Source organism: Gorilla gorilla, chromosome 13, assembly GCF_029281585.2.
Source record: "Gorilla gorilla gorilla isolate KB3781 chromosome 13, NHGRI_mGorGor1-v2.1_pri, whole genome shotgun sequence".
Classification (NCBI taxonomy): domain Eukaryota; kingdom Metazoa; phylum Chordata; class Mammalia; order Primates; family Hominidae; genus Gorilla; species Gorilla gorilla.
Window position 1 is genome coordinate 91,259,198 of NC_073237.2, and position 20,939 is coordinate 91,280,136.

A 20,939-nucleotide genomic window follows, 5' to 3' on the forward strand; every position below is an offset into this window, starting at 1 on the left:
AGAGTGTCTCAGCCACCTTTTCTTTTTTCTTTCTTTTTTTTTTTTTTTTTGAGACAGAGTCTCACTCTGTTGCCCAGGCTGGAGTGCAGTGGTGCAATCTTGGCTCACTGCCACCTATGCCTCCCGGGTTTAGGCAGTTCTGCCTCAGCCTCCCGAGTAGCAGGGGCTACAGGCGCACGCTGCTTTGCCTGGCTAATTTTTTGTATTTTAGTAGACACGGGGTTTCACCATGTTGCCCAGGCTGGTCGCGAACTCCTGAGCTCAGGCAGTCCACCTCCCTCGGCCTCCTGAAGTGCTGGGATTACAGGCGTGAGCCACCGTGCCCAGCCTCAGCTTTTCTTTAAGAGAAGTTTAACATTATTATATTAAAAGGCCACAGATGTGAGGGGGATGCCCCCTTCAAAAATGGATTACTTTTTTTAAAAAAAATTGAATACCAAGTGGGAGTTGAGGTACATTGCACAAATCCACCCTGATTTAACCCCAGAGTGGAGCTCAGAGTAGAACATGTTATATTTCTTGGTTAACTAACCATGCTATTTATAGAGGTGACTCCTCGGAAAGTCTAGACATTGTTCCCAGAAGACAGAATGCCAAATCTGCAGTCATTGAACAAACCAAATCTGCTCCTACCTTCCCAGCTAGCTTGCTAAGAATAATCACCTCCCTGTTTCTCACCATAAAATGGAAATCTTGGAACTTCATTCTAAGAAAGTGTGAATGATATTTGGGTTCCCCAGCCAAGACTTCGGGTAGGCAAGGAGGAGGAGGTGCTCCTGTGAGCCTGGTACTACCCACCCTTGGCCTGTGCTCCTTGGAGCCCACCTTGCTAAGTTGTTGGAAACTGTGGTTGGCAGGTCCTAGTTTTTGAGTAGGTCTCCTCTAAAAGGACATCTTGAGGACCTAAGGATGGTGCTTTTCTTTGGGAATGAGCCAGCTTCAGTTTTTGCCTTTTTTCATAGATGTGCAATCTTAGAACATCCTATTGAAAGCGCAGTTGGAAAGGGGTGGATGGACAAAGCCAAGAACTCACTCGACAAACATGTATCAACGGACAGGTGTGATGAATGCTGATGATGCTGTGGCCATGAGGAAGTATAGACCTTTAGCCTAAATCTAAATTGGGAGTTTCTAAAGTTGGTTTCAAGGAAGACTAGTTTTGTGGAATGTTAATAATGTGGGAAAAGGAACTGTAGGTTAATTAGTTTAGGAAATAAATGGATTAAATGAACTTAAAAGAGATTCTTTACTGGAGGGCTTCTAAGAAAGCCTTTAATATTCTTATGATCCTGATTTAATATCCTGGTATATCTGTGCATCTTGAAGACAGAGACAGGATAAACAGTATTCCCCCAACTGTTGTGTCGAGGGAGCCCTTTTTACAGTGAGCATTTCATGGAACCACTGTGGTTTCAAAAAAACCACCTCCTCAAAACACACTTTGGGAGATGATTCTATTCAGAAATGTCTGGGAGTCCATGATACAGCTGGAGATGGAATTCGCCTTTCATTCTCTCAGTGGTGAGTGAGGACCTGACCTGCATGCGTCAGGCCCTGGGCAAGGGCTTTGCTTTATAGCAGTGAGGAAGCACAGGTCCTGCCCTCTTGGGACTCACAGTTTGGTGCAGGAGGCCCCCATGCTTTTCTGTTTATAGACCTCTTTTTGAGCAATTACCCAATTCATATATCTATATTTATTTATTTATAAGTTATATGCATTTAGTACAATGTTAATATATTAGGTACACTATAAAACACATACACAAAATAGAAAATGTAAAAGGATAAGAAAAAAACAATTATGAAAGTAAATTCTGTCACTTTTATCCCAAAGAATTGGCACGTGCCCTGGGATCCCTTCAGCTGCCTGGGCCCTACCCTGGAGACTGACTCAGTGAGTTGAGCCGCAGTCTTGGTATCTGGAAGGCTAACAGGTCTTCCCAGCTGATTCTGCTGCAGGTGTTGGAGAGCAGTGTGTGTTGCCTGGGGACTGTGTGGACTGGTATCACCCAGACAGCTTGCACTGACTCCAGACCCTGCCGTCATGTCACAGGTAAGAAGGTCAGGAAGAGGCTGGAGCGTGCCGGTGAATGGGTGAGAAAGCTCCCTGATGAGGCTTCCTGCTTGTCTGTTGCTCAGAAGGAGGCCGTGCTTCCTAGGAACTGCATCCAGTCACAGGCGGGGACTTTGGGCAAGTCACTGGGCCTCCCTGGCCTAATTTTCTTCTCTGGAAAAGTAAGGGGGTGATTTAGAATAACCTGCAGAATGTCTTAGGGCCCCTACATTTGATTTAATCAGGGTTTTTTTTTGAGGCAGAGTCTTGCTCTGTCACCCAGGCTGTAGTGCAGTGGTGCAGTCTTGGATCATTGCATACTCTACCTCCCAGGTTCAAGCTATTCTCCTGCCTCAGCCTCCCGAGTAGATGAGATTACAGGCGCGCGCCACCACACCTGGCTCGTTTTTGTATTTTTAATAGAGATGAGGTTTCACCATGTTGGCCAAGCTGGTCTTGAACTCCTCACCTCAAATGATCCACCCACCTCAGCCTCCCAAAGTGCTGGGATTACAGGCGTCAGCCACTGTGCCTGGCCTTTAATCAGGTTTTTTATTTGAACAGGCATGGGAGTGATTCAGTTTCGTTCAGCAATTTAAAATACATGTATATTTTCTTTTTGATGTAAGAGCTAGTTAGATCATGAGGCTTGGATTTTCTTGGACTCTGTGGGCACCTAGGCAGTAGTAGGTGTTTAAATTTTAGGCCCCCAAGCAAAAGTTTCAGAAGGGGGCCTCTTTAACCCTTGTTAATTGCAAAATAAATGGATCTCAAGGGCAGGGGCCCCTTCTTTTCATAATAACTGCCTCTGTTTTGTGTGTCGTCAGTGAAAAGCATCATTTTCAAATACTCCATCAGGAGTGGGTTCCATCACTGAAGGCCTTCTTCCTTCAGCGCATCAAAGGACCTCCTCCTTTGACCCCTCAGAGTCAGTGGCTAACCTGCCCGCTACCCCTGTCACATGTCTTTAGCTTCCAGATATCTCCATTTGCAAGCTAATAAGTTGCACATACATATGTTTGAACAGTTGTCAGGCTTGTCTGCTGCTCAAACTGTGTTTTAGTTTAAAACAACAACAGAGAATTCAGAGGGGGGGAATGGATGAAGACATTTCAGTTGTGCCTGCAGGTGGTGTTGTTTTGACCTTGACAGTCAGTTTTAAATGACTTGTCAAGTACCAATGTGTGCTTCTGGGCACACCCACCTGGAAGATATTATGTCCCCTAGGCTTTATGTGCCCCAGCAGGCAGGCATGAGGTCCCTGGATTTTGTTTTCATTGATGGAAGGTTAATGCATGCATGGCAGAACTTTACTGAGAGGGGCGCAGCTACAAACCCTGTTTTCATTTAATTCTGATTTCTCTTCTCCCTTGGCCTTTCCCTCCCTGCCCCCAGACCTCTTCCGTCTGGGCTCTCTCCACTCCCCATCAGCCCTCCCTTCTCTACCACAGCTGCCCCCCACCACCACTTTGGCTTCAAACCATTTATCCTGGCTTTGATATCTCCTTGCAGAGCTGTAAGCAACCAGGAGATGCTGGGTCCCAGAGCTCAGCAGGGTGCACTGCCTGGTAGGGGACTGGGCCCCAGAGCTCAGCAGGGTGCACTGCCTGGTAGGGGACTGGGCCCCAGTCTCCAGGCCACTGCAGGAAATTGCAGCCAGAAAGCCTGCCCAGGCCCCTGTGCCTGTCCCGGTAACCACTCAGGTGCAGCCCCCAGAGGCGGCATCTCCTCAGCTTAAGTGTTGTTTGGGGAGAACTTCTTAGGATTATTCTAACCTTTCCGATGGTCCAGGTTCATCTGTCTGAATTTTACCTGTTTAAACTTGGAGTGTCTCCCGTACCCTCAAAGGCCACACATGCTTGTGCTGGCAAGTTGGGGTGAGGAGAATAAATGGACAGATGAAAGGAACCTATTGGATTCATCCTCCTGCCTACCAACACTTCGATAGTTTCAAGTTATTTGAGGGTACAATTGATGGTCCCTTATCCAGGGAACACTTCTTCAGCTTCCTTCTCCAAGGAAGGAGACCTGTACTAATTAGATCATGAGGCTTGGATTTTCCTGTACTATGTTTCTAAAGGTAGAAATGAGGGAAAGGGTGCTTGTTCTCAGGACCACGTGCACATCTTCTCACTCTGTAATACTTCCTTAAACTTGGGAAGAAGTAGGCCCAGAGCTAGATATTTACTTCTCTAATGGGTAACACCACCAGCAATGTGCTCCACTGTTTGGTGGGCTTACGGGAACATATGAAGGAGAGGGTCCCTGCCTGGCCCGTTAGATATCTTGCTGAGATCTGACTTAGAATCTAAGAGGAAGACCAGTGCTTGCCAACCTGTCCTCCCCAGAATCCGGAAGTCTTCCCAAGGCCATAGAAGTGCATCACACTGTCTCGCTCCAAGGGACTCAAACCACTTTCTCTTTATACCCCCTGCCTGAGGGGCACCTCTGTAAGGGAATCTTATTACTTACCTTTGGCACACATCCTGCCCTGGGATTTCCCAGTTAGAATGCCAAGTAGAGGAGGCTGAGAAATGTGTGGTATGAGAATGACTGGACCATGTTTCCTATCACTGGGAGGAGCCTGGTGTCAGAGAATGTAGGAGAAGCAGAGTAAGGGAGAGAAATGGCATTTACTCTGTGCCCCTGCCCTTCCTATGGGTCTCTGAGCCTTCAAATAAGGACTTTATTTGGTCAAAGCTGGTTGCGTTGAGTTTCTGTTGTTTACACCCACAGCCCTGAATAATTTACAAAGGGACACTTCCCTTTTGGTTTTACAAGCAAAAGCATCAGTTAGACCTTAGGATTGGGAAGGGGAGTCAGTGGTGTGGACCTAAAAGGAAGAAGCTGAAGCACCAAATATAATTTAAAGCGTTTTATTGAGCCAAAGTGAGGATGGCTGCCTGGAAAACTCAGACCCAAGGAACCTTGGATATGAGCTCCATCCTGCCTTTGTTACAAGCAGGTTTTTAGAGGCAAAAAAAAAAAGGAGACAAGGAGTGGGCTGTACAAAGTGGTTTATTAGGAATTCTTGTGGGTTTTAGAAATAACATTGATTAGTGATTGGCTATACGTTGTTAAGCTATAGGGTGGGTTATAGAGTCTGCTGTGGCATTATTAGGTTGATTTATAGCTACTTCTGGCAGTAGCAAACAGTTACAAGAGATGAGTGCATAGCTCAAAGGGAGGGGTAAGACGTGACTGCTGCCTCATTTTAATGTCTCTCTGGACCTGATAATCTAAAATAACTCACTTTCTTCAAATTAAAGATCTTGGTTGCTTTGAGTAAACCTGACAGTGTCTGGATTGATGAAGGTCCACCTCTGACCTTCAGATTCTTTGATGATGATACCACCTGACTTTGTAGCTTTTGGGGTGTCCTCAGATATGTCTCCTCTCACAAACAAGCTCCAGGTCCTTCCACAGCCCTGCTATCACAGGCTTCCTGTAACTTCTTTCCAGACTAGCCCTGTCCTCCCCCTCACCGGCCTGTGCTAAGACCTGGAATCCTTGCTACTCAGAGAGACCTCTCTGCTCTGCCCCTCCCATGATTTTCCACCCACCAGGAAGGGCAAGCTGTGCTTTCTGCTTCCCTAAGGAGTTTCTCATGCAGGGTAATGAGTCCCAGCAGGTGCTGACAGTGGATCAGGGCCTGGGCTTCTATAGCTCTTGGCCTCTGAAGCACAGGGCAGGTGGATCCTAATGGTGAGTTGTTTGCTTGAGCTGAGCTGCAGAAATGGGTTGGAGCATGAGCAAGGGCAAGCCCCAGACAACCAAGAACATTTCATATTCTGCTCCCCATAGGATGCAATGTGAGATTGATGCTCAAGGGACCTCCACCCGGGCTGTGTTCAGGCTCTTGACACCGCCACAAGAAGGAATTCAAGGACAAGTTGGAAGATAAAGTACACACTCAAGAAAAGGGAGTTTGGTGTACTAAAGAGAGAGAGTCATGCACAAGGGGGGGCTGGGGTTTCTATCTCTATGGGTTTCTGAACCAAGGGGTGGAATATCTATGTTGAGCAGTGGGGTTATTGAAATTATGTAGCAATGTAGTCTGTTGGTAAATCTTTCAAACTTGCAGTTTAATCCTGAATTGTTAATATAAGATCAATAGGTATGGTTTATTACCACACAAACACCTCCAATTGGTTCCTGCTGTGGCCCTGTTGAGGCCTCATATGATGGCTTAATAATGAGCCCAAATCCTGCAAAATCTTGCTGAACTCAGGAAAGTTCTGAGTTGCTTCTTCATTTGTGGCAGTCCCACCTTTTAGACAGCCTCCTTTCACTCTGTGGAGAAGGTCTGATTTCCTGGGCTTAGGATGTACCCCAGGTATTTAATTTTTGGTTTTAGAAATCTGGGCCTTGGATGGAGAGACCTGATACCCAAAGAGGGAGGTTAGGACTTTCCCAGGAGGTTAGGACTTGAATGGCATTCTTCTCTGAGTCCTCTTTAGTGGGACTGCATACAAGGATGTCATCCACATATTGGAGAATGACTCCCCATTTCTAGCTCTAGCTCCTTTTACTCTTGTGCCAAGGCATTTCTGAACAAGTGAGGGTCATCCCTGAAGCCCTGAGGCAGTACTGTCCAGGTGTGCTGCTGGGTAATATTAGTTCCAGGATTAGTCCTCTCAAGAGCAAACAAATACTGAGAGTCAGAATGCAAAGGGATACAAAAGAAAGCATCCTTAAGATCTAATACTGTGAACCAGTTGGTCTCCCGGTATTCGGGTAAGTATGGCATAAGGATTTGGCACTGTCGGACATAAGGGAATTACAGCCTCATTAATGGCTCTCAAGTCTTGAACTAGACGATACTCTGTTTGGTTTTTGGTTAGGAAGGACCAGGAGTATTACAAGGAGACTGACATGGAATCAGGAAGCCATGTTTTAAAAACTTGTCAATTAGAGGTTGGAGTCCTTGCTTGGCTTTTGGTTTGAGAGGATATTGACGCTTGTGTGGGAAATTATTTTTGTCTTTTAAAGAGGTGATCACTGGCTGAGCATAAATTGATTTGCCAGGGCTTTCTTGGTCCCATATTTGTGGGTCTGAGACCTTATTTTGGGAGGGATCTCCTGTCATTCCGAGGCTGGCTTAGGAAACAACACTGCCAAAAAGGAGGGCCCCCCCCAGGGCCTGATAAATGTAAAGTGGCCTCAAGGGTGGCTAGGAAGTCCCATCCCAATGAAAGAGTAGAATACTGTGGCATAACTAGAGATTCATGAGTTACCGTATAGTTTCCTAGCCTGCAGTTCAGAGGCACTGTAAAGTGTTTTGATTTTGGGGTGCCACTGACACCCATGACAGTGCAGCTTTTGGAAGATAAGGGCCCAGAGTGGCCATTTAGGACAGAGTAACTTGCCCCTGTGTCAATTAAGACATTGATATTCTTAGTTTCCATGTCAAGAGTCACCTGAGGCTCCTCAGTTATGATGACCAGGCCTTTTATGGGAGCCGCCGAGAACCTCGGGCCCCTTCAGGCCTCAGTTATGGCCATTATGGACTGGTATCCTCCTCTTCCTTTGGAGCTGAAGGCAATCCCTTTTCCAGTGGCTCCCCTGCTTGCAGTGAGGACAGCGTCTGGGTGGGCTCCCCTGGCTGCGACAGATCTTATCCCAATGTCCTGGCTTCCCACACTTGAAGCAGCAACCATTGCCTGCACGGTTGCTGTTAGGCCTTTTTGGTCCATGGGTGAAGCATCTCTCTGGATGACCCTGAGGTTGCAGGGTGCTGCTCATAGTAACTGCTATCATTTGGGCCTGCTATCTATCCCATTGTTTGCCACACTGGGTCCTTTCAGCCTTTTCAGCCCTGCCCCTATTACTGAATACCTGGAAAGCCTCATCAAGCTTTGGTTTAATAGGTATTTGGGGTCTCAAAGACAATTTCTGTAATTTTCTCCTGATGTTGGGTGCTGACTGGCTTATAAAGTGTGTCCCTAGTTAAATTTGGCCAGCATCAGTACTGAGGTGAGTGTTAATATATTTTCTTAGGGCCTTCACAAGGTGACCCTGGAACAAAGCTTGGTTTTCATCCTTTCCTTATTTCCCTTATTTTATCATAGTTCACAGGCTTAGTGTACATTTTTTATTCTTTCCACTAACCAAGTTGCCATACAATTTCTTTTTCTTGGATTAGCCTGGCCTTGTTGATAGTTCCAGTTGGGGTCATTGTTAGGCACAGGCATGGCCCCCACAGTGTATAGTTCAGGGTCCCCAGCTAATAAGTTGTCAGCATAAGCCTTGGCCTCCACCCAGATACACTGCTTTTCCTCCAGGGTGCAACATGTGGACGAGGTAATATGAATAACTCCCCAAGTTAACTCAGGTGAGAGTGAGAGAGCCTGAAATTCCTCCGTGAATTTAGTTGGGTCCTCTAAAAATTGGCCCAACCTTTGGCTACATCATGCTAGATCAAACACTGAAAAAGGTACATGCACCTGGATGGTCCCAGCATCCCCATTGGCCACCTCCCTAAGTAAGCATAACTTAGAATGGTTAGGAAGGTAGGAAATGCCACTGTAGGTGACCCTGGCAGGGCTCTGTGCCTTCAGTAGGGAGGGCATATAGGTTGGTAAGGAGGTGGGCTAACGGGAGACTAAGGGCTGGAGATGATGGAGCTAGAAGAAGACTGGGGAGTTGGAGGTGGAATTGGGTGGTAGGGAGGAGCAGGGAGTGCTAGACCTAGGTCTGGGTTAGGAGGTGGGGGAAGGCTATGAGAGGTATATTCCCTAAAAGGGTATCATCTAGGATATCTGGTTCCCATTTCGTTCTCCTAAAGGGATGTGAGTCTAACAAAGGCAGCAGTTCCTGCAACGGTCAAGGTTCTAACAGGGCCACGAAGGCCTGTGCACATGGTATTTCAGTTCAATTCTCCTGACATTGATAAAAAAGATCTAATTGCAAAATGGTATTACAATTTAGGGTCATGTTCTCTTACCATTGTACCGCATTCTGTTTCCTTTTTTTTCCTTTTAGGGTCTCACTTTTTTACCCAAGGCTGAAGTGCAGTGGCACGATCATGGCTCACTGCAGCCTCATCCTCCCAGGCTAAGGTGATCCTCCTACCCCAGCCCCCTGAGTAAGCTGGGACTATAGGCATGCACCACCATGCCTGGCTAATTTTTTGTGTGTTTTTTATAGAGATGGGGTTTCGCCACGTTGTCCAGGCTGGTCTTGAACTCCTGGACTCAAGCAATCTGTGTGCCTCGGCCTCCCACAGTGCTAGGATTATAGGCGTGAACCACCACACCTGGCCCTTGTACCCTATGTTCTAAAAGAAAAGCCTTGACTTGTCTTTGGCATGAAATGAAGAAGAAGAAGAGGAAAGTTAACATATTCCCTCATGGAGGGACTGGTCCCAGTATTTACGAAATGCTGCATGGACGAGTGTGGTGCTTACAATTGGCCAGCTCCATGGCCATGCCTGAGAGACAAGCATCCTTGTTCCCTTGGCTGGCTGCCTTAGTGTCCAGGTGTCCTTGGAGCCCTAGCATTGCCCAGGCATCCTTGGCCCCTGGGGCTTTGAAAATGAGAAGGCTTTTGAGGTCTAGTAGGACGAGTTATGGCATAATTTGAAAGCAGCAAGCATGCCAATATCCATCCGAATATTTATCCTCAAGTAAAAGTTGGGAACAGAAGTGATTTAGCATGGCCAATAAACCAAGGACCTTGAAGGGGCCCCTTAAGAACTTTAGGCCTAGATTTGGCATTCCGGAGGGCAGTATCTAAGATGCCTATCTTGCTGGGTCCAAAGAGTTCCCTAAGCTTTCATGTGAAGTATGAGGAAGAAGCATGAGAAGAGAAAATCTCAGGAGCTGAGTTTAAAGAAAATGGGAAAGAGAAAACAGTTCCCAGCCAGGGTCAGTGTTTTGGCACAGCTGGTCCCTTGGAAGAATGGAAGCCTCTTCCCGGGCAAAAGTCATCATGCTCCTTGGAAGCCATCCAGCCACTGCACAGTACAAGCTATAGGATGTTACCCTACCATCCTACCATGGTGCCTCAGACCTGCCACCTCTGCTTGTCGCCCAAGATGATGGAGAGAGAGCTCTGCTTTGCAGTCAGTGCTCTATCCCCAGCTCTGCCGTTGACTGCTGTGCCCCGTTACTCCCTGGTAAGGTGCCATAGACCACTCATCTCCAGAACTCTTGTGGATAAGATTATGTGTAGATGCCATTACATCTTAGGTCCTCAGCAGATACTGGTTCCTTGCTTCAGTAGGCTTAGGAAAATTTGGTAGTTTTATGGGACAATAAACACATAAGTTCTGTGGCTTATTAGTGTGAATCACAGATTCTACAGTTCCTATCAACCCAATGTCTAAAATAGTTCTCTAAAATAATAGCTCCAGGGAGAAAATAAAAATAGGTGTGGTGACTTAGCATGGTAGTATGACAATATGAAAGGTTTGTTACAGAGTTGTTGGTCCACATTCCTTACATCGTACACATTGGAATTTCTCCGTTTCAGAAGGAGCATTTAGAGCAGCACCTACATTTTTGTTAGGTTTTCCTTCAAGGCTGTAGCTTGAACTTTTAATATACATACTCACTTTTCTTCCCCCCAAAAAGAAGGGTAAAGAAGGCAGTAAAGGTAAAGAAACCAGACATTATTTGATTCAGCTCAAAATGTATTTTTTAGTTCCTTTTCCACATTTAATAACAAATAAAGGTCGGGCGCGGTGGCTCACGCCTGTAATCCCAGCACTTTGGGAGGCTGAGGTGGGCGGATCACGAGGTCAGGAGATCGAGACCATCCTGGCTAACACAGTGAAACCCTGTCTGTACTAAAAATACAAAAAATTAGCCGGGCATGGTGGCGGGCGCCTGTAGCCCCAGCCACTCGGGATGCTGAGGCAGGAGAATGGCATGAACCCAGGAGGCCGGGCTTGCAGTGAGCCGAGATCATGCCACTGCACTCCAGCCTGGGTGACAGAGTGAGACTCCGTCTCAAAAAACAAAAGCAAACAAACAAAAAAAACAAAAAGAAATCTTGTACCTGATCTTCAGGGATTTGGGATCCCACCTGGATTAAACTAGACTATCCAAGCCCTATTTGCCTGGCTTCCAACCCTCCTGGAGTTCTGGTCCCACCAGTTAGACAAAGCTCTCTGTCCTTGACCTCTTTTCCTATCACTTTTGGATCAGAGATTGAGCCTGTCAGCTCCTGAAACAGCTGTCTCTGATCTGTTCTCAGTATTATCTGAGCCATTATCTGACTTGTGTCTGAAAGGACCGCGTGATGGAAACTTCTGAAAGAACCCTCTGTCACCCCACCCGCATCTTCCAAATAGAGCCAGAGAGGCCCAGAGTCAGAAGGCTAAGAAGACCAAGTGTGTGGCCAGCAGCTGCGGGGAGCCAGGGCAACTCCTGCCTGCCACTCTTCCTCTGAATGCCTAGCCCTCTCCGCCTGTGTTCACAGGCCAGCCCTCCCGGGGGCATACGCAGCATTTTGTAAATAGTACCTGTGTGTCTTGGTTGAGATAATCTTGTAGGCCAGAATGGAATGTCTCAAGACACTTTGCAAATGGGATTTTATTGTTTAGTTTTAGGGATAGGATCTCACTCTGTCACCCAGGCTGGAGTGCAATGGAACGATCTGGGCTCATTGCAGCTTTCACCTCCCAGGCTCAATCAGTCCTCCTCAGCCTCCTGAGTAGCTGGGACTACAGGCATGTGCCACCATGCCTGGCTAAATTTTTTTTTGTTTTTTTTCATAGAGACGGGGTCTGACTATGTTGCCTAGGCTAGTCTTAAACTCTGAGGCTCAAGCAATCCTCCCGCCTTGGCCTTCTAAAGTGCTGGGATTACAGGAATGAGCCACTGTGCTCAGCCCAAAAGGGATTTTAATTTTGCAAAAGGACCAACCTTAAAAGAGCTTTGAATAATAAGTTTCTTTAGTGCAATTCTTTTTTTTTTTTTTTTTTTGAGATGGAGTCTCGCTTTGTCACCCAGGCTGGAGCACAGTGGCGCTATCTCGGCTCACTGCAACCTCTGTCTCCCGGGTTTAAGTCATTCTCCTGCCTCAGCCTCCTGAATAGCTGGGATTACAGGTGCCCGCCACCACGCCCAGCTGATTTTTGTATTTCTAGTAGAGATGGGGTTTCGCCATGTTGGCCAAGTTTGTCTCAAACTCCTGACCTCAGGTGATCTGCCTGCCTTGGCCTCCCAAAGTGCTGGGATTACAGGTGTGAGCCACCGCACCTGGCCAGTGCAATTCTTTTATGTTTTTGTTCCCCACCTCTGTTCCGATTTTCCATTCCTTAGGTATAGTACTTTATGAGCTTTTTGTATAACCCCCTGTGTTCCTTCATGCAGATGCAGGCCAATTAGACGATACAGATTATTACTCTCTCTCCCTTTTCTTAAAAGGAGATAGAACACACACCCTATTTTACACTGTGCTTTTGTCAATTATCATTATCTCCTAGATATAATGTTAGGCCTTAAAGAGTTTCTCATTCTTTTTTATTTAGCTGCATAGTATTCTAGTCTATGGATGTTCTTAGTTATACTTTTCCAAAATATGAATCTTTGACTTTTTCCAAAATTTTACTGTTGTAAACAATGCTGTGTTGAGCACCTGGTATATCTAAATAGTCAGTGAATCACAAAGATTTCATTAACATACCTGCCATATTGTGGGAGGTAGGGATGTGCCTGCATCTTATTTATCCTTCACTAGTGCTTGGTAACTGTAGGTGGAACCACATGCAATTTCTGTTTGGGGAAATCTTAAAAGCAGTAGAATATCAGCACTTTTGCGTAGCTCACTAATATTTAGAGAAACCTACATGCCATAGCAGGGATGGAGATAAGAAAAAGAAGTCTCTCGCCCCCAACCTAATGTGTCTTGGTGAAGATCTTGCTCATTTAGGTCTAAGACCTTGTTTAATAAACCAAGTGGAAGCCGTAATGACTCCTTTTCAGCAGTTTTGTAACAATGTAGTTCTTCAGGTTTCACTAATTTTAACAATTCTATAAAGTTATGTTCATCCTATTTTCACTAACTTTGGAAGTTTAAAGAGAAACTCTGTTGAAAAAGTAAATCCACATACCAAGTGTTTTAAATAGCATGGAGAAATGCAATTTATTTTTCTGGTTAAGAGAAGTAAGTATTATTTATGCTTTTTTGGGCTTTTGGGTTTATTTATTTAGGTGGTGCCTTGGCGTTGAGTGAATGACACTAGCTGGTGTGGGGACCTGCAGCAGGGCTTTCAGGATAGAGCATTCACCCCACAGTTTCAGTGGTGAGCAGGCAAGAGGTTGCCCAGATCCTGGCCCAAAAGACCAACCACCAGTCTTACAAACTAAAGGGAAAGTATTTTTTACCACATTGAGAAAAAATGAAGGGGAAGGCTAATGCTGTCTTTTTTGTTAAAATGGAAGGATGTTGAGAAGACAGAGACTTTCAGTGGTTTTAATCTTCAGACTTGGGCAGAGGCCAAGCATGATTTGAATACAGAGAAAGTGGAGTGACATGACAGAAAGGGAAGTAGAAAGTGGTGGCTTCCAGAAACAACCAGATGTGTTTGAATTTCCAGGCTCCTCAAGGAAGAGTGAGTTGAGCTGGAGCTGAGTTGCTGAAACCTTTTTTAAAGACTCAGTTGAACATCCGTATGCCCCTGACATGTAATTCTAGAGCATACCACCCAAAACTCAATTTTAAATAGTAGGCAGAGCCTATGCTGCTACCCTGTTATGGTTTCATGTTGGCCTAACTAATCTATTTTTTCTTTTTGGTGGTAACATCAATGGGAGGCAAGCAATAGATGTGATTTATCTCAGCCTTAGTAAGGCATGACAATAAGAACAAATTCAGAAAATGTTCTTTACCAGCATGGCAAGTTTTTTTTTGTATTTCTAAAAGGCAACCATTTTAGTGGATACAAAATTAACATAAGCCATAGATCTGTGCACCCTGTGTGTGTAAGCACACACACACACACACACACACACACACACGCACGCAGGCATTCAGCCTACTGACCCCACTCGTGGCTGTGTGCTATAGACACACAGAAATACAGTGATCCCCAGGCTGGTTTGGCAGGGCACTCATTACATAGAGGGAACAGACAAAGAGAACCATCATAGAAGGGCTGAGAGGCCCAGAGAACATGGCAGACGAGCTGCTGGTCATTTGTGTCACACACTCTAGCCCCTTTGCAGGGCCCTTTGACCCCTTTAAGGATGTGTTGATCTTGTTAGAAGCTGAAACAGCAGCAGGAGGGTCATTTTGTTGTGCTTTCAAATGAATGCCTGATCAGCTGTGAAATAGACTTGTGCTTGTCTAGTCTCTAAGACCAAGGGAAATGACTTTTCTTAAAAAGAAAAGTTTAAGGAAGTTTTTTGTTTGTTTTGTTTTTTATGGCTAAGCTTTGCTGTTTTTGCTTTAACAAAACACCTCCCTGCACAGCCTAATTCCAACAGCAGAATATCTGATTACCTCATGCTGAATAATGCACTGTTGTTTATTTGCTTTGCTACCTTCCAGATTTTTCTTTTCTGGGCTAGATAATCCCAACAGCTTTGAGTTCCGTTTTTATAACTTCTATTTTCCTATTCTTTAGTCATCTCAGTTGCTTTCTGCTGGAGCATTTTCTGATTCTCTTCATTGCTCGGAAGTTAAAAAGTCTGAAACCAGACACAACAAGCTGGAAAGATGTCTCCATAGCTGATGATAGGAACCGTTTATCGAGCTCTGAACTCTGTGCCTCGTGTTGCGCTGAGTACATGTCATGTATCATCCCATTTAAGACTTGCATCCTCTATGGGATAGATTCCATTTGGGCATTTTGTAGATGAGGAAACTGAGAAAAGAGTAATTCTGTATCTCGCCCGTCTCCTAAGTGATAGTGCCGAAATTCTACCCAGTTCCCTGCCTGTGGAGCCTGCAGTCTAAACCATTATCCCTGGTGCCACAATTTCACTCACCTGTCCCCTAATCTTTTTTTTTTCTTTTGTGAGACGGAGTTTCGCTCTTGTTGCCCAGGCTGGAGTGCAATGGTGCAATCTCGGCTCATCGCAACCTCCGCCTCTTGGGTTCAAGTGATTCTCCTGCCTTAGCCTCCTGAGTAGCTGGGATTACAGGCATGTGCCACCACACCCAGCTAATTTTGTATTTTTAGTAGGGATGGGGTTTCTCCCTGTTGGTCAGGCTGGTCTTCAACTCCTGACCTCAGGTGATCCGCCCACCTCAGCCTCCCAGAGTGCTGGGATTACAGGCGTGAGCCACTGTGCCTGGCTTATATGAAATGCTAACAGCTGTACTGGGCAGTTGACTCGCTTTCTATTTAAAGGTCAGTATACCTCTCTACCTTTTACTCCTTTATTAACACATGGTTAGTCATGTCTTCCTTCAGACTGGTCTGCATGTCCTTCTGGAAATTCATTTTGTTGAACCACTTTTCCAGGTTCTTTGAATCTCACTGAATTCTAATTTGGTCCTTCTAGAGCATGTTCACCTCCTGTAGCTTGATTCTCTGGAGGATCTAATGAAGTCTCTTAACTGGCAAGCCTCCTGGGGGCTTTTAGGTGTCCACTGCCCTTTGTGATGTCATCCTTCACACTTACCTTGGCTCTTCCCCAGGTTCCCACACCAGGCTGAGTGGAAGGAGGTGTAGATTGAGCAAGCTGTCTGGGAGCGTGAATTTTTAGGTAGTAGCTATCTTTTCAAATTTGGAGAATTCGTCAGAGTTTTACAATAGCCTCAGAAGTATGGAAATCTCACTTAGATTTTGTTTCAAGTCCACAGTTATCGGGCTCTCATTGCTATCACTGAGAACCCTAGGCATTGCCAAGCTATCACTTTGTGGAAGCCATGCCTTTGGAGTGAAAACAACACCATCTATGAAAGATAGTCACGTGACGTTGAATTGTATCACATCCAGCTTACTATGCAGTCCCTGGCATGGAAGTGACCCTTTGCTACTATTTATTAAATGAGAGAAAGAAGGGATATAGAAATAGGAATCGCAGTGGTGATTAAAGTTATTTTGCTTTTTGCTGAAGACCTCTAGTGTGATTTCCCCAATGTACACCAATTTAACCAGAGGAGGGTACAACAGGAATCACCGTGACAGTTATCCTCCAAATTAAAATGAAAGCCAAAAATCTCTCACAACACGTTTTTTAGGAACAACAACAAATAGTCAGTGTTCCAGAATCTCCTTAGGCCCCCAAAAAGAGGATTTCAAGAGCCTTTAGTCTTTAGTTTTTCTTCTCTCTAGTTCTTGCTTCTTCTGTGACATCATGGCCCCTGCCTCTTTGGATACTCTAAGATGTCAGATCGACTGAGGATGACTCCTGAGGACCCTTTGAGATGATTACCATCGTTGTAGGTATAGCTTGATGTATTCTTCTGTTTATGAATGCAGAGGTGTTTAGAAACACTACTGGGAATATTCTCTAACTTTCAGGTGGAAACAGAAAAGAGAAAATTCTGTTCTTCTGATCATTTGTCAAATTCAGCTCGAAACAGGATCTTGAGTACAGAACATTTTTCCTGGTTGCTGCATAGCTCAGTTAATCTGTATATCATGGGAGTGTGTTATTGAGAGCATTTGCAGAAGGGTGGAACCAGGAGCTCATGGCTCAAGCAGGAAAATGTTTCATTATTTGCAGAGCAAGAGAATTAAACCCCTGAGACCTGAATTTCAGGGCTCCTTGAAATGATGGATGCATTCTTTTAACTTGATGGAGAAAAAGAACATAATAAATTCGAGAAAGTAACCATTCTTTTACACTTCTTTTTTCTCATTCAGTTTTACTCTTTACTTTTTGTAATACCACTCTCAAGTCTCGAAAATACAACGGCTTCCCATTTGGTGAGTTTTTTTTTTTTTTTTCCGTTTGGCAACAGCATTTTCCTGTGTTTTTAATGGCACCAAAATTAACATGGCTGTTTCAGTTTAACAGAAACAACTTCAAGTTTTATATTACACGCCCTACCAAAGAATCTTTGATTTTTGCCCTGGCGTTTCCCAAGATGTTAGCATGGCTTTGAAAACAGGGCTGTTTAACTGCTGCTGCAGAAGAGATGGTCAGGGGAGCACAGCAGATTGGGGAGGGAGGAGGGAGAGAATGGAGGAGAGGAGGGAAATTGGCCTCCCCCAAGTTACTATTTTTAAAGTTTGCTTGCCTACTGAATAGCTCAATTTACAAATCCTACTGGATATGGTTTTGTGCTTCCCCATTTTTGTTTCCTGTTGAAAGTGTGATGGATGCCTTGGTGGAAGACCAGCCCTGCGTCCTGCTGTTTTGCCTGTGCCTCTTTACTTACGAAGGCTGGGCCCTTCTCTCCCCTTGAGAGGGGAGACCCACGTTGTCGAAGGCATCTCCAGGGAGATAGCCAGTCCCGGAATTTCTTAGGAGGTGGGACCTCAAATCCCAATTAGAAACACTCCAGGAAACATACATCTTTATTTGTTAAACAAGTAGTGTTGTGTGAGCCTTGGTGAAGACGCTCAGTCGTTTTAAATAAGTGAAGTAAACATTCCCTTCCAGGGGAGCGCCCTCCCTAGGCGCTGTCACTTTGAAGCTCAGTTTTAAGGTTTTCAGTTGGAACATGCAGTGTTCTTTTTTCCTTGGCTTGGGTTCTAGAGAATGTTGTTTCCTCATTTGGTAATTGGAGAGTTAATAGGGTTCTTTGTGATGCTACCGTGGAAGAGAGACTGTTTTATTCCATTCAGGGACTATAATTAAAGTGGCGCCCATCGGCATGGTTAAAGTTAAGGTTGTTTCAGCTTTTCCAATGTAAACTCATATTTCAGGGGTTTATAACTAGCTATAAAAATTTGCTTCTAGCTACAGACCTGGCATATTCAGTGTCAGCCTAGGAATAACCTTTACGTTTTAAAAAGTATTTTTAAAAGGATAATTAAAAAATTCTGTTTAGCTGTTTATAACTGTTGTTACAAGGATTCAAGGAAATAAAAATAGCTTTTTCTTTTTTTAGCAAAAACCTGTGACCCATATTTTTTAATGTGGACAAAGTTATTAGATTTTTTTTTTATGTCTTCAAAGGAAAATACGGTGAAATCTGTGTCAAAGCTATTTTAAAAGGGTATTGTTTCAGTGCTCCTTGTGGCAGCAGGCAGGGCACCAGAACATGCCCTCCTCGTTCTCCAAAGACATGAGCCTCCCATAGGACTGCTGGCAAAGCTGTTTTGTCAACGGGCTTCAAGTTCATTGTGACAGAACTCCTGGCCAAGGAGTGCACAGCAGCCTCTTGGCAGATGGAAGAAATATGACCAACCATCGTGAGGCCATGGCCACTCTCCTCTCCCCCGCAGCCCTGTCCCTCTGGCCCTACATGTTGGTACACAGTGAGCAGCACAGGTACAGAGCTATAATAAAGACCCACTGGAGGGACCACAGAGCCTCTTCGTTCCCTTTTCCTGATCCACATGGTGGGGAAGGGGAGGAGGGAGTTTGCCTCTCTAGGAATCTCTCCTCAGCTCGGTGGCATTTGTTGCAGTAAGTAGCTTTAGGTGGGTCTGTTTTTGTACATGCTGACAGATGGGTGTGACACATTGCACAGGTGATTCAAAAGTTCTCCAATAAAACTTTCTTTAAAACTTCATGCTAGACAGATTTACCTTTAGCCATTCATTTTCTAGCAGCTAGGGTCTTGATTGATGTCATGTGATAATAATGATGGTGGTGGTGGTGGTGGTTGTAATGTGGGGAAGGAGAAGAGGTATTGGTCATGGTGATGGCGCTGATGATATTAGTGGAGGTGGTGATGGCCACAAGGGTAGTGGTGGCAGTACAGTGGAAGTGGGGGAGGTGACAGTGGTGATGAGTGGTCATGGCAACAGTTGGGGCTATAGATTTCTGCCTGCCTGCCTGAGCTGTTTGCACAAGTCATTGTTCATCTTTGCAGAAAGCAGCAGCTTAGGGAATCTGCCGTTGTCTCTTCCCTCTACATAATATGCCCCAGTGGAACTTGCAACTGGCTTTTGGTAGATCTTGTCTACCAAGCATGGTAAAATTTGGTTTGTGGAAGAGATGGATACATGCCCCCTTTTCAGAAGCTGGTCTCCATTTTAGAGCCAGAGAACAGCTTCTCTTCTTTTCTATGGCTTCTCCTTTAGGAGCAAAGAACATGGTGAGCTGGAGCTCTGGAACCCCAGAGTCATTAGTAGAGAGACAGTGGTATTTCTACCAAAATTGAAGTGCTTAACCACATTCTAGGAACCATGCCCTGTGATTTACACACATTAAATCAGTAAATCTTTTTAACAACTCTGTAAAGTAAGTTTTTATCTTGACTTTACAGATGAGGAAAGTGAGGCTTGGGTCATAGGATTTGAAAATCTTGGTCTTTGAGCCTCAAACCCTTTACATTTTCGTCCACTGAAGCCACCAGATAGCTTCTTAGAACATTCTAAAATGTTTGTTGTCTTGGGTGAGTGTATGGGAAGAAATTCATAAGAGAATGTTCCATATTTGGTTTCTTCTGTAACTTATCATGAGGACATAGACTGTCTTTTCTTCCTACACATTTCCTTACACTGATAGTGTACTAAGATGACCCTTTTAAAATTTATATGGGAACTGTTCAGAGGCTCCTACCGCATGTTTTCAGGGCTGGAACTGTGGAGTGATCTTTTCCTGACCTGACTGGTCTTTGTCCAAATAGGACATTGAGCAAGCCAGAAACCAGGCCCCAGCAGAAAAAAGCAAATAGAGATAAATAGTTATCCTCGTCCCAGTGGGATCCCTAGGCTTTCAAGATCAAAGGCCTACTTTGTGTGTGCCTGTTCATAAGCCAGAGAGAGGGGTACAGAAGTAGGCAGGCTGTAGTGTAGACTCTGGTGCCCAGGCGTTTTAACGCTCAGATTCTCTAGTGATATTATTTGAAAAGATTCCCATTTATAAAAATCAGAAATATAACTTGCATTTCCCGGACACAGAATAAGAACAAGGGAGAGAACCAGATGAGAACAGAGAAAAAAAGAAGAGGAGAAGTAATGGCAAAGAAAGGACCAGAGGCAGAAGGCGAGGGAAGCAGGGAGGAGGAGCAGTGGTTGTGGTCAGCATGGGGAATATTTTTATAGGAGGCGTGGAGGAGAATGCTGCGATAGATGTTTATTCCTCCCACCCTGTGGGCTGGCTTCATTTTCTTGATAGTGTCCTCTGACGCACAGAAGTCTTTATATTTGATGAAGCCCAATTTATCTTTGTTCTTTAGTTTCTTGTGCTTTTGGTGTCATATTTAAGAATTCATTGCCTATTCCAAAGTCACAAAGATTTCTCCCTGTGTTTTCTGCTGAGAGTGTTATGGTTTTAGCTCTTGTATTTAGGTCTTTGATCCATTTTAAGTTGATTTTTGTGTAAGGTGTGAGGAGGGGTGTTTTGCCTGTGGATATCTACTTATCCCAGATTTTTATTCTTTAATTCATCAAATGTATATTATGTACATATTAAATGCCAGACATTGTGCTGGACGCCAGGGATAGAACAGTCACCAAAACAGTCATCAGTGTCATAGTGTCTCAGGACCTGGGAGCAAAGACAGCATTTCAAGAAATTTGAGAAGGTAGACTTTTGGAGGAATTCAGCTCTTGAGCAGAGTTTTTCAAAAAGTGTAATATGAGGAAAACTGCATAGAATTACCTGGATTGCCTGTTAAAAAAGCAAACAGACCAATTATACACATATACACACACACTATATATATATATATATACACACACACTATATATATATATAAAATCACATACTTTAGTTATATAATAAACACATTATTTATATATATTTCTTATTATATGTATTTCTTACATAATTTCTCACATCTTATTTGTATTTCTTCTTACTGTTTTTTTTTTTGAGATGGAGGCTTGCTCTGTTGTCCAGGCTGGAGTGCAGTGGCC

At 44.6% G+C, this 20,939-nt stretch overlaps 1 protein-coding gene across 16 annotated transcripts in view; it reads left to right on the forward strand.

Moving 5' to 3' along the window:
- AOPEP (aminopeptidase O (putative)) overlaps window positions 1–20,939 on the forward strand; it is a 362,088-nt gene that overhangs the window by 81,199 nt on the left and 259,950 nt on the right. The window lies entirely within an intron of this gene.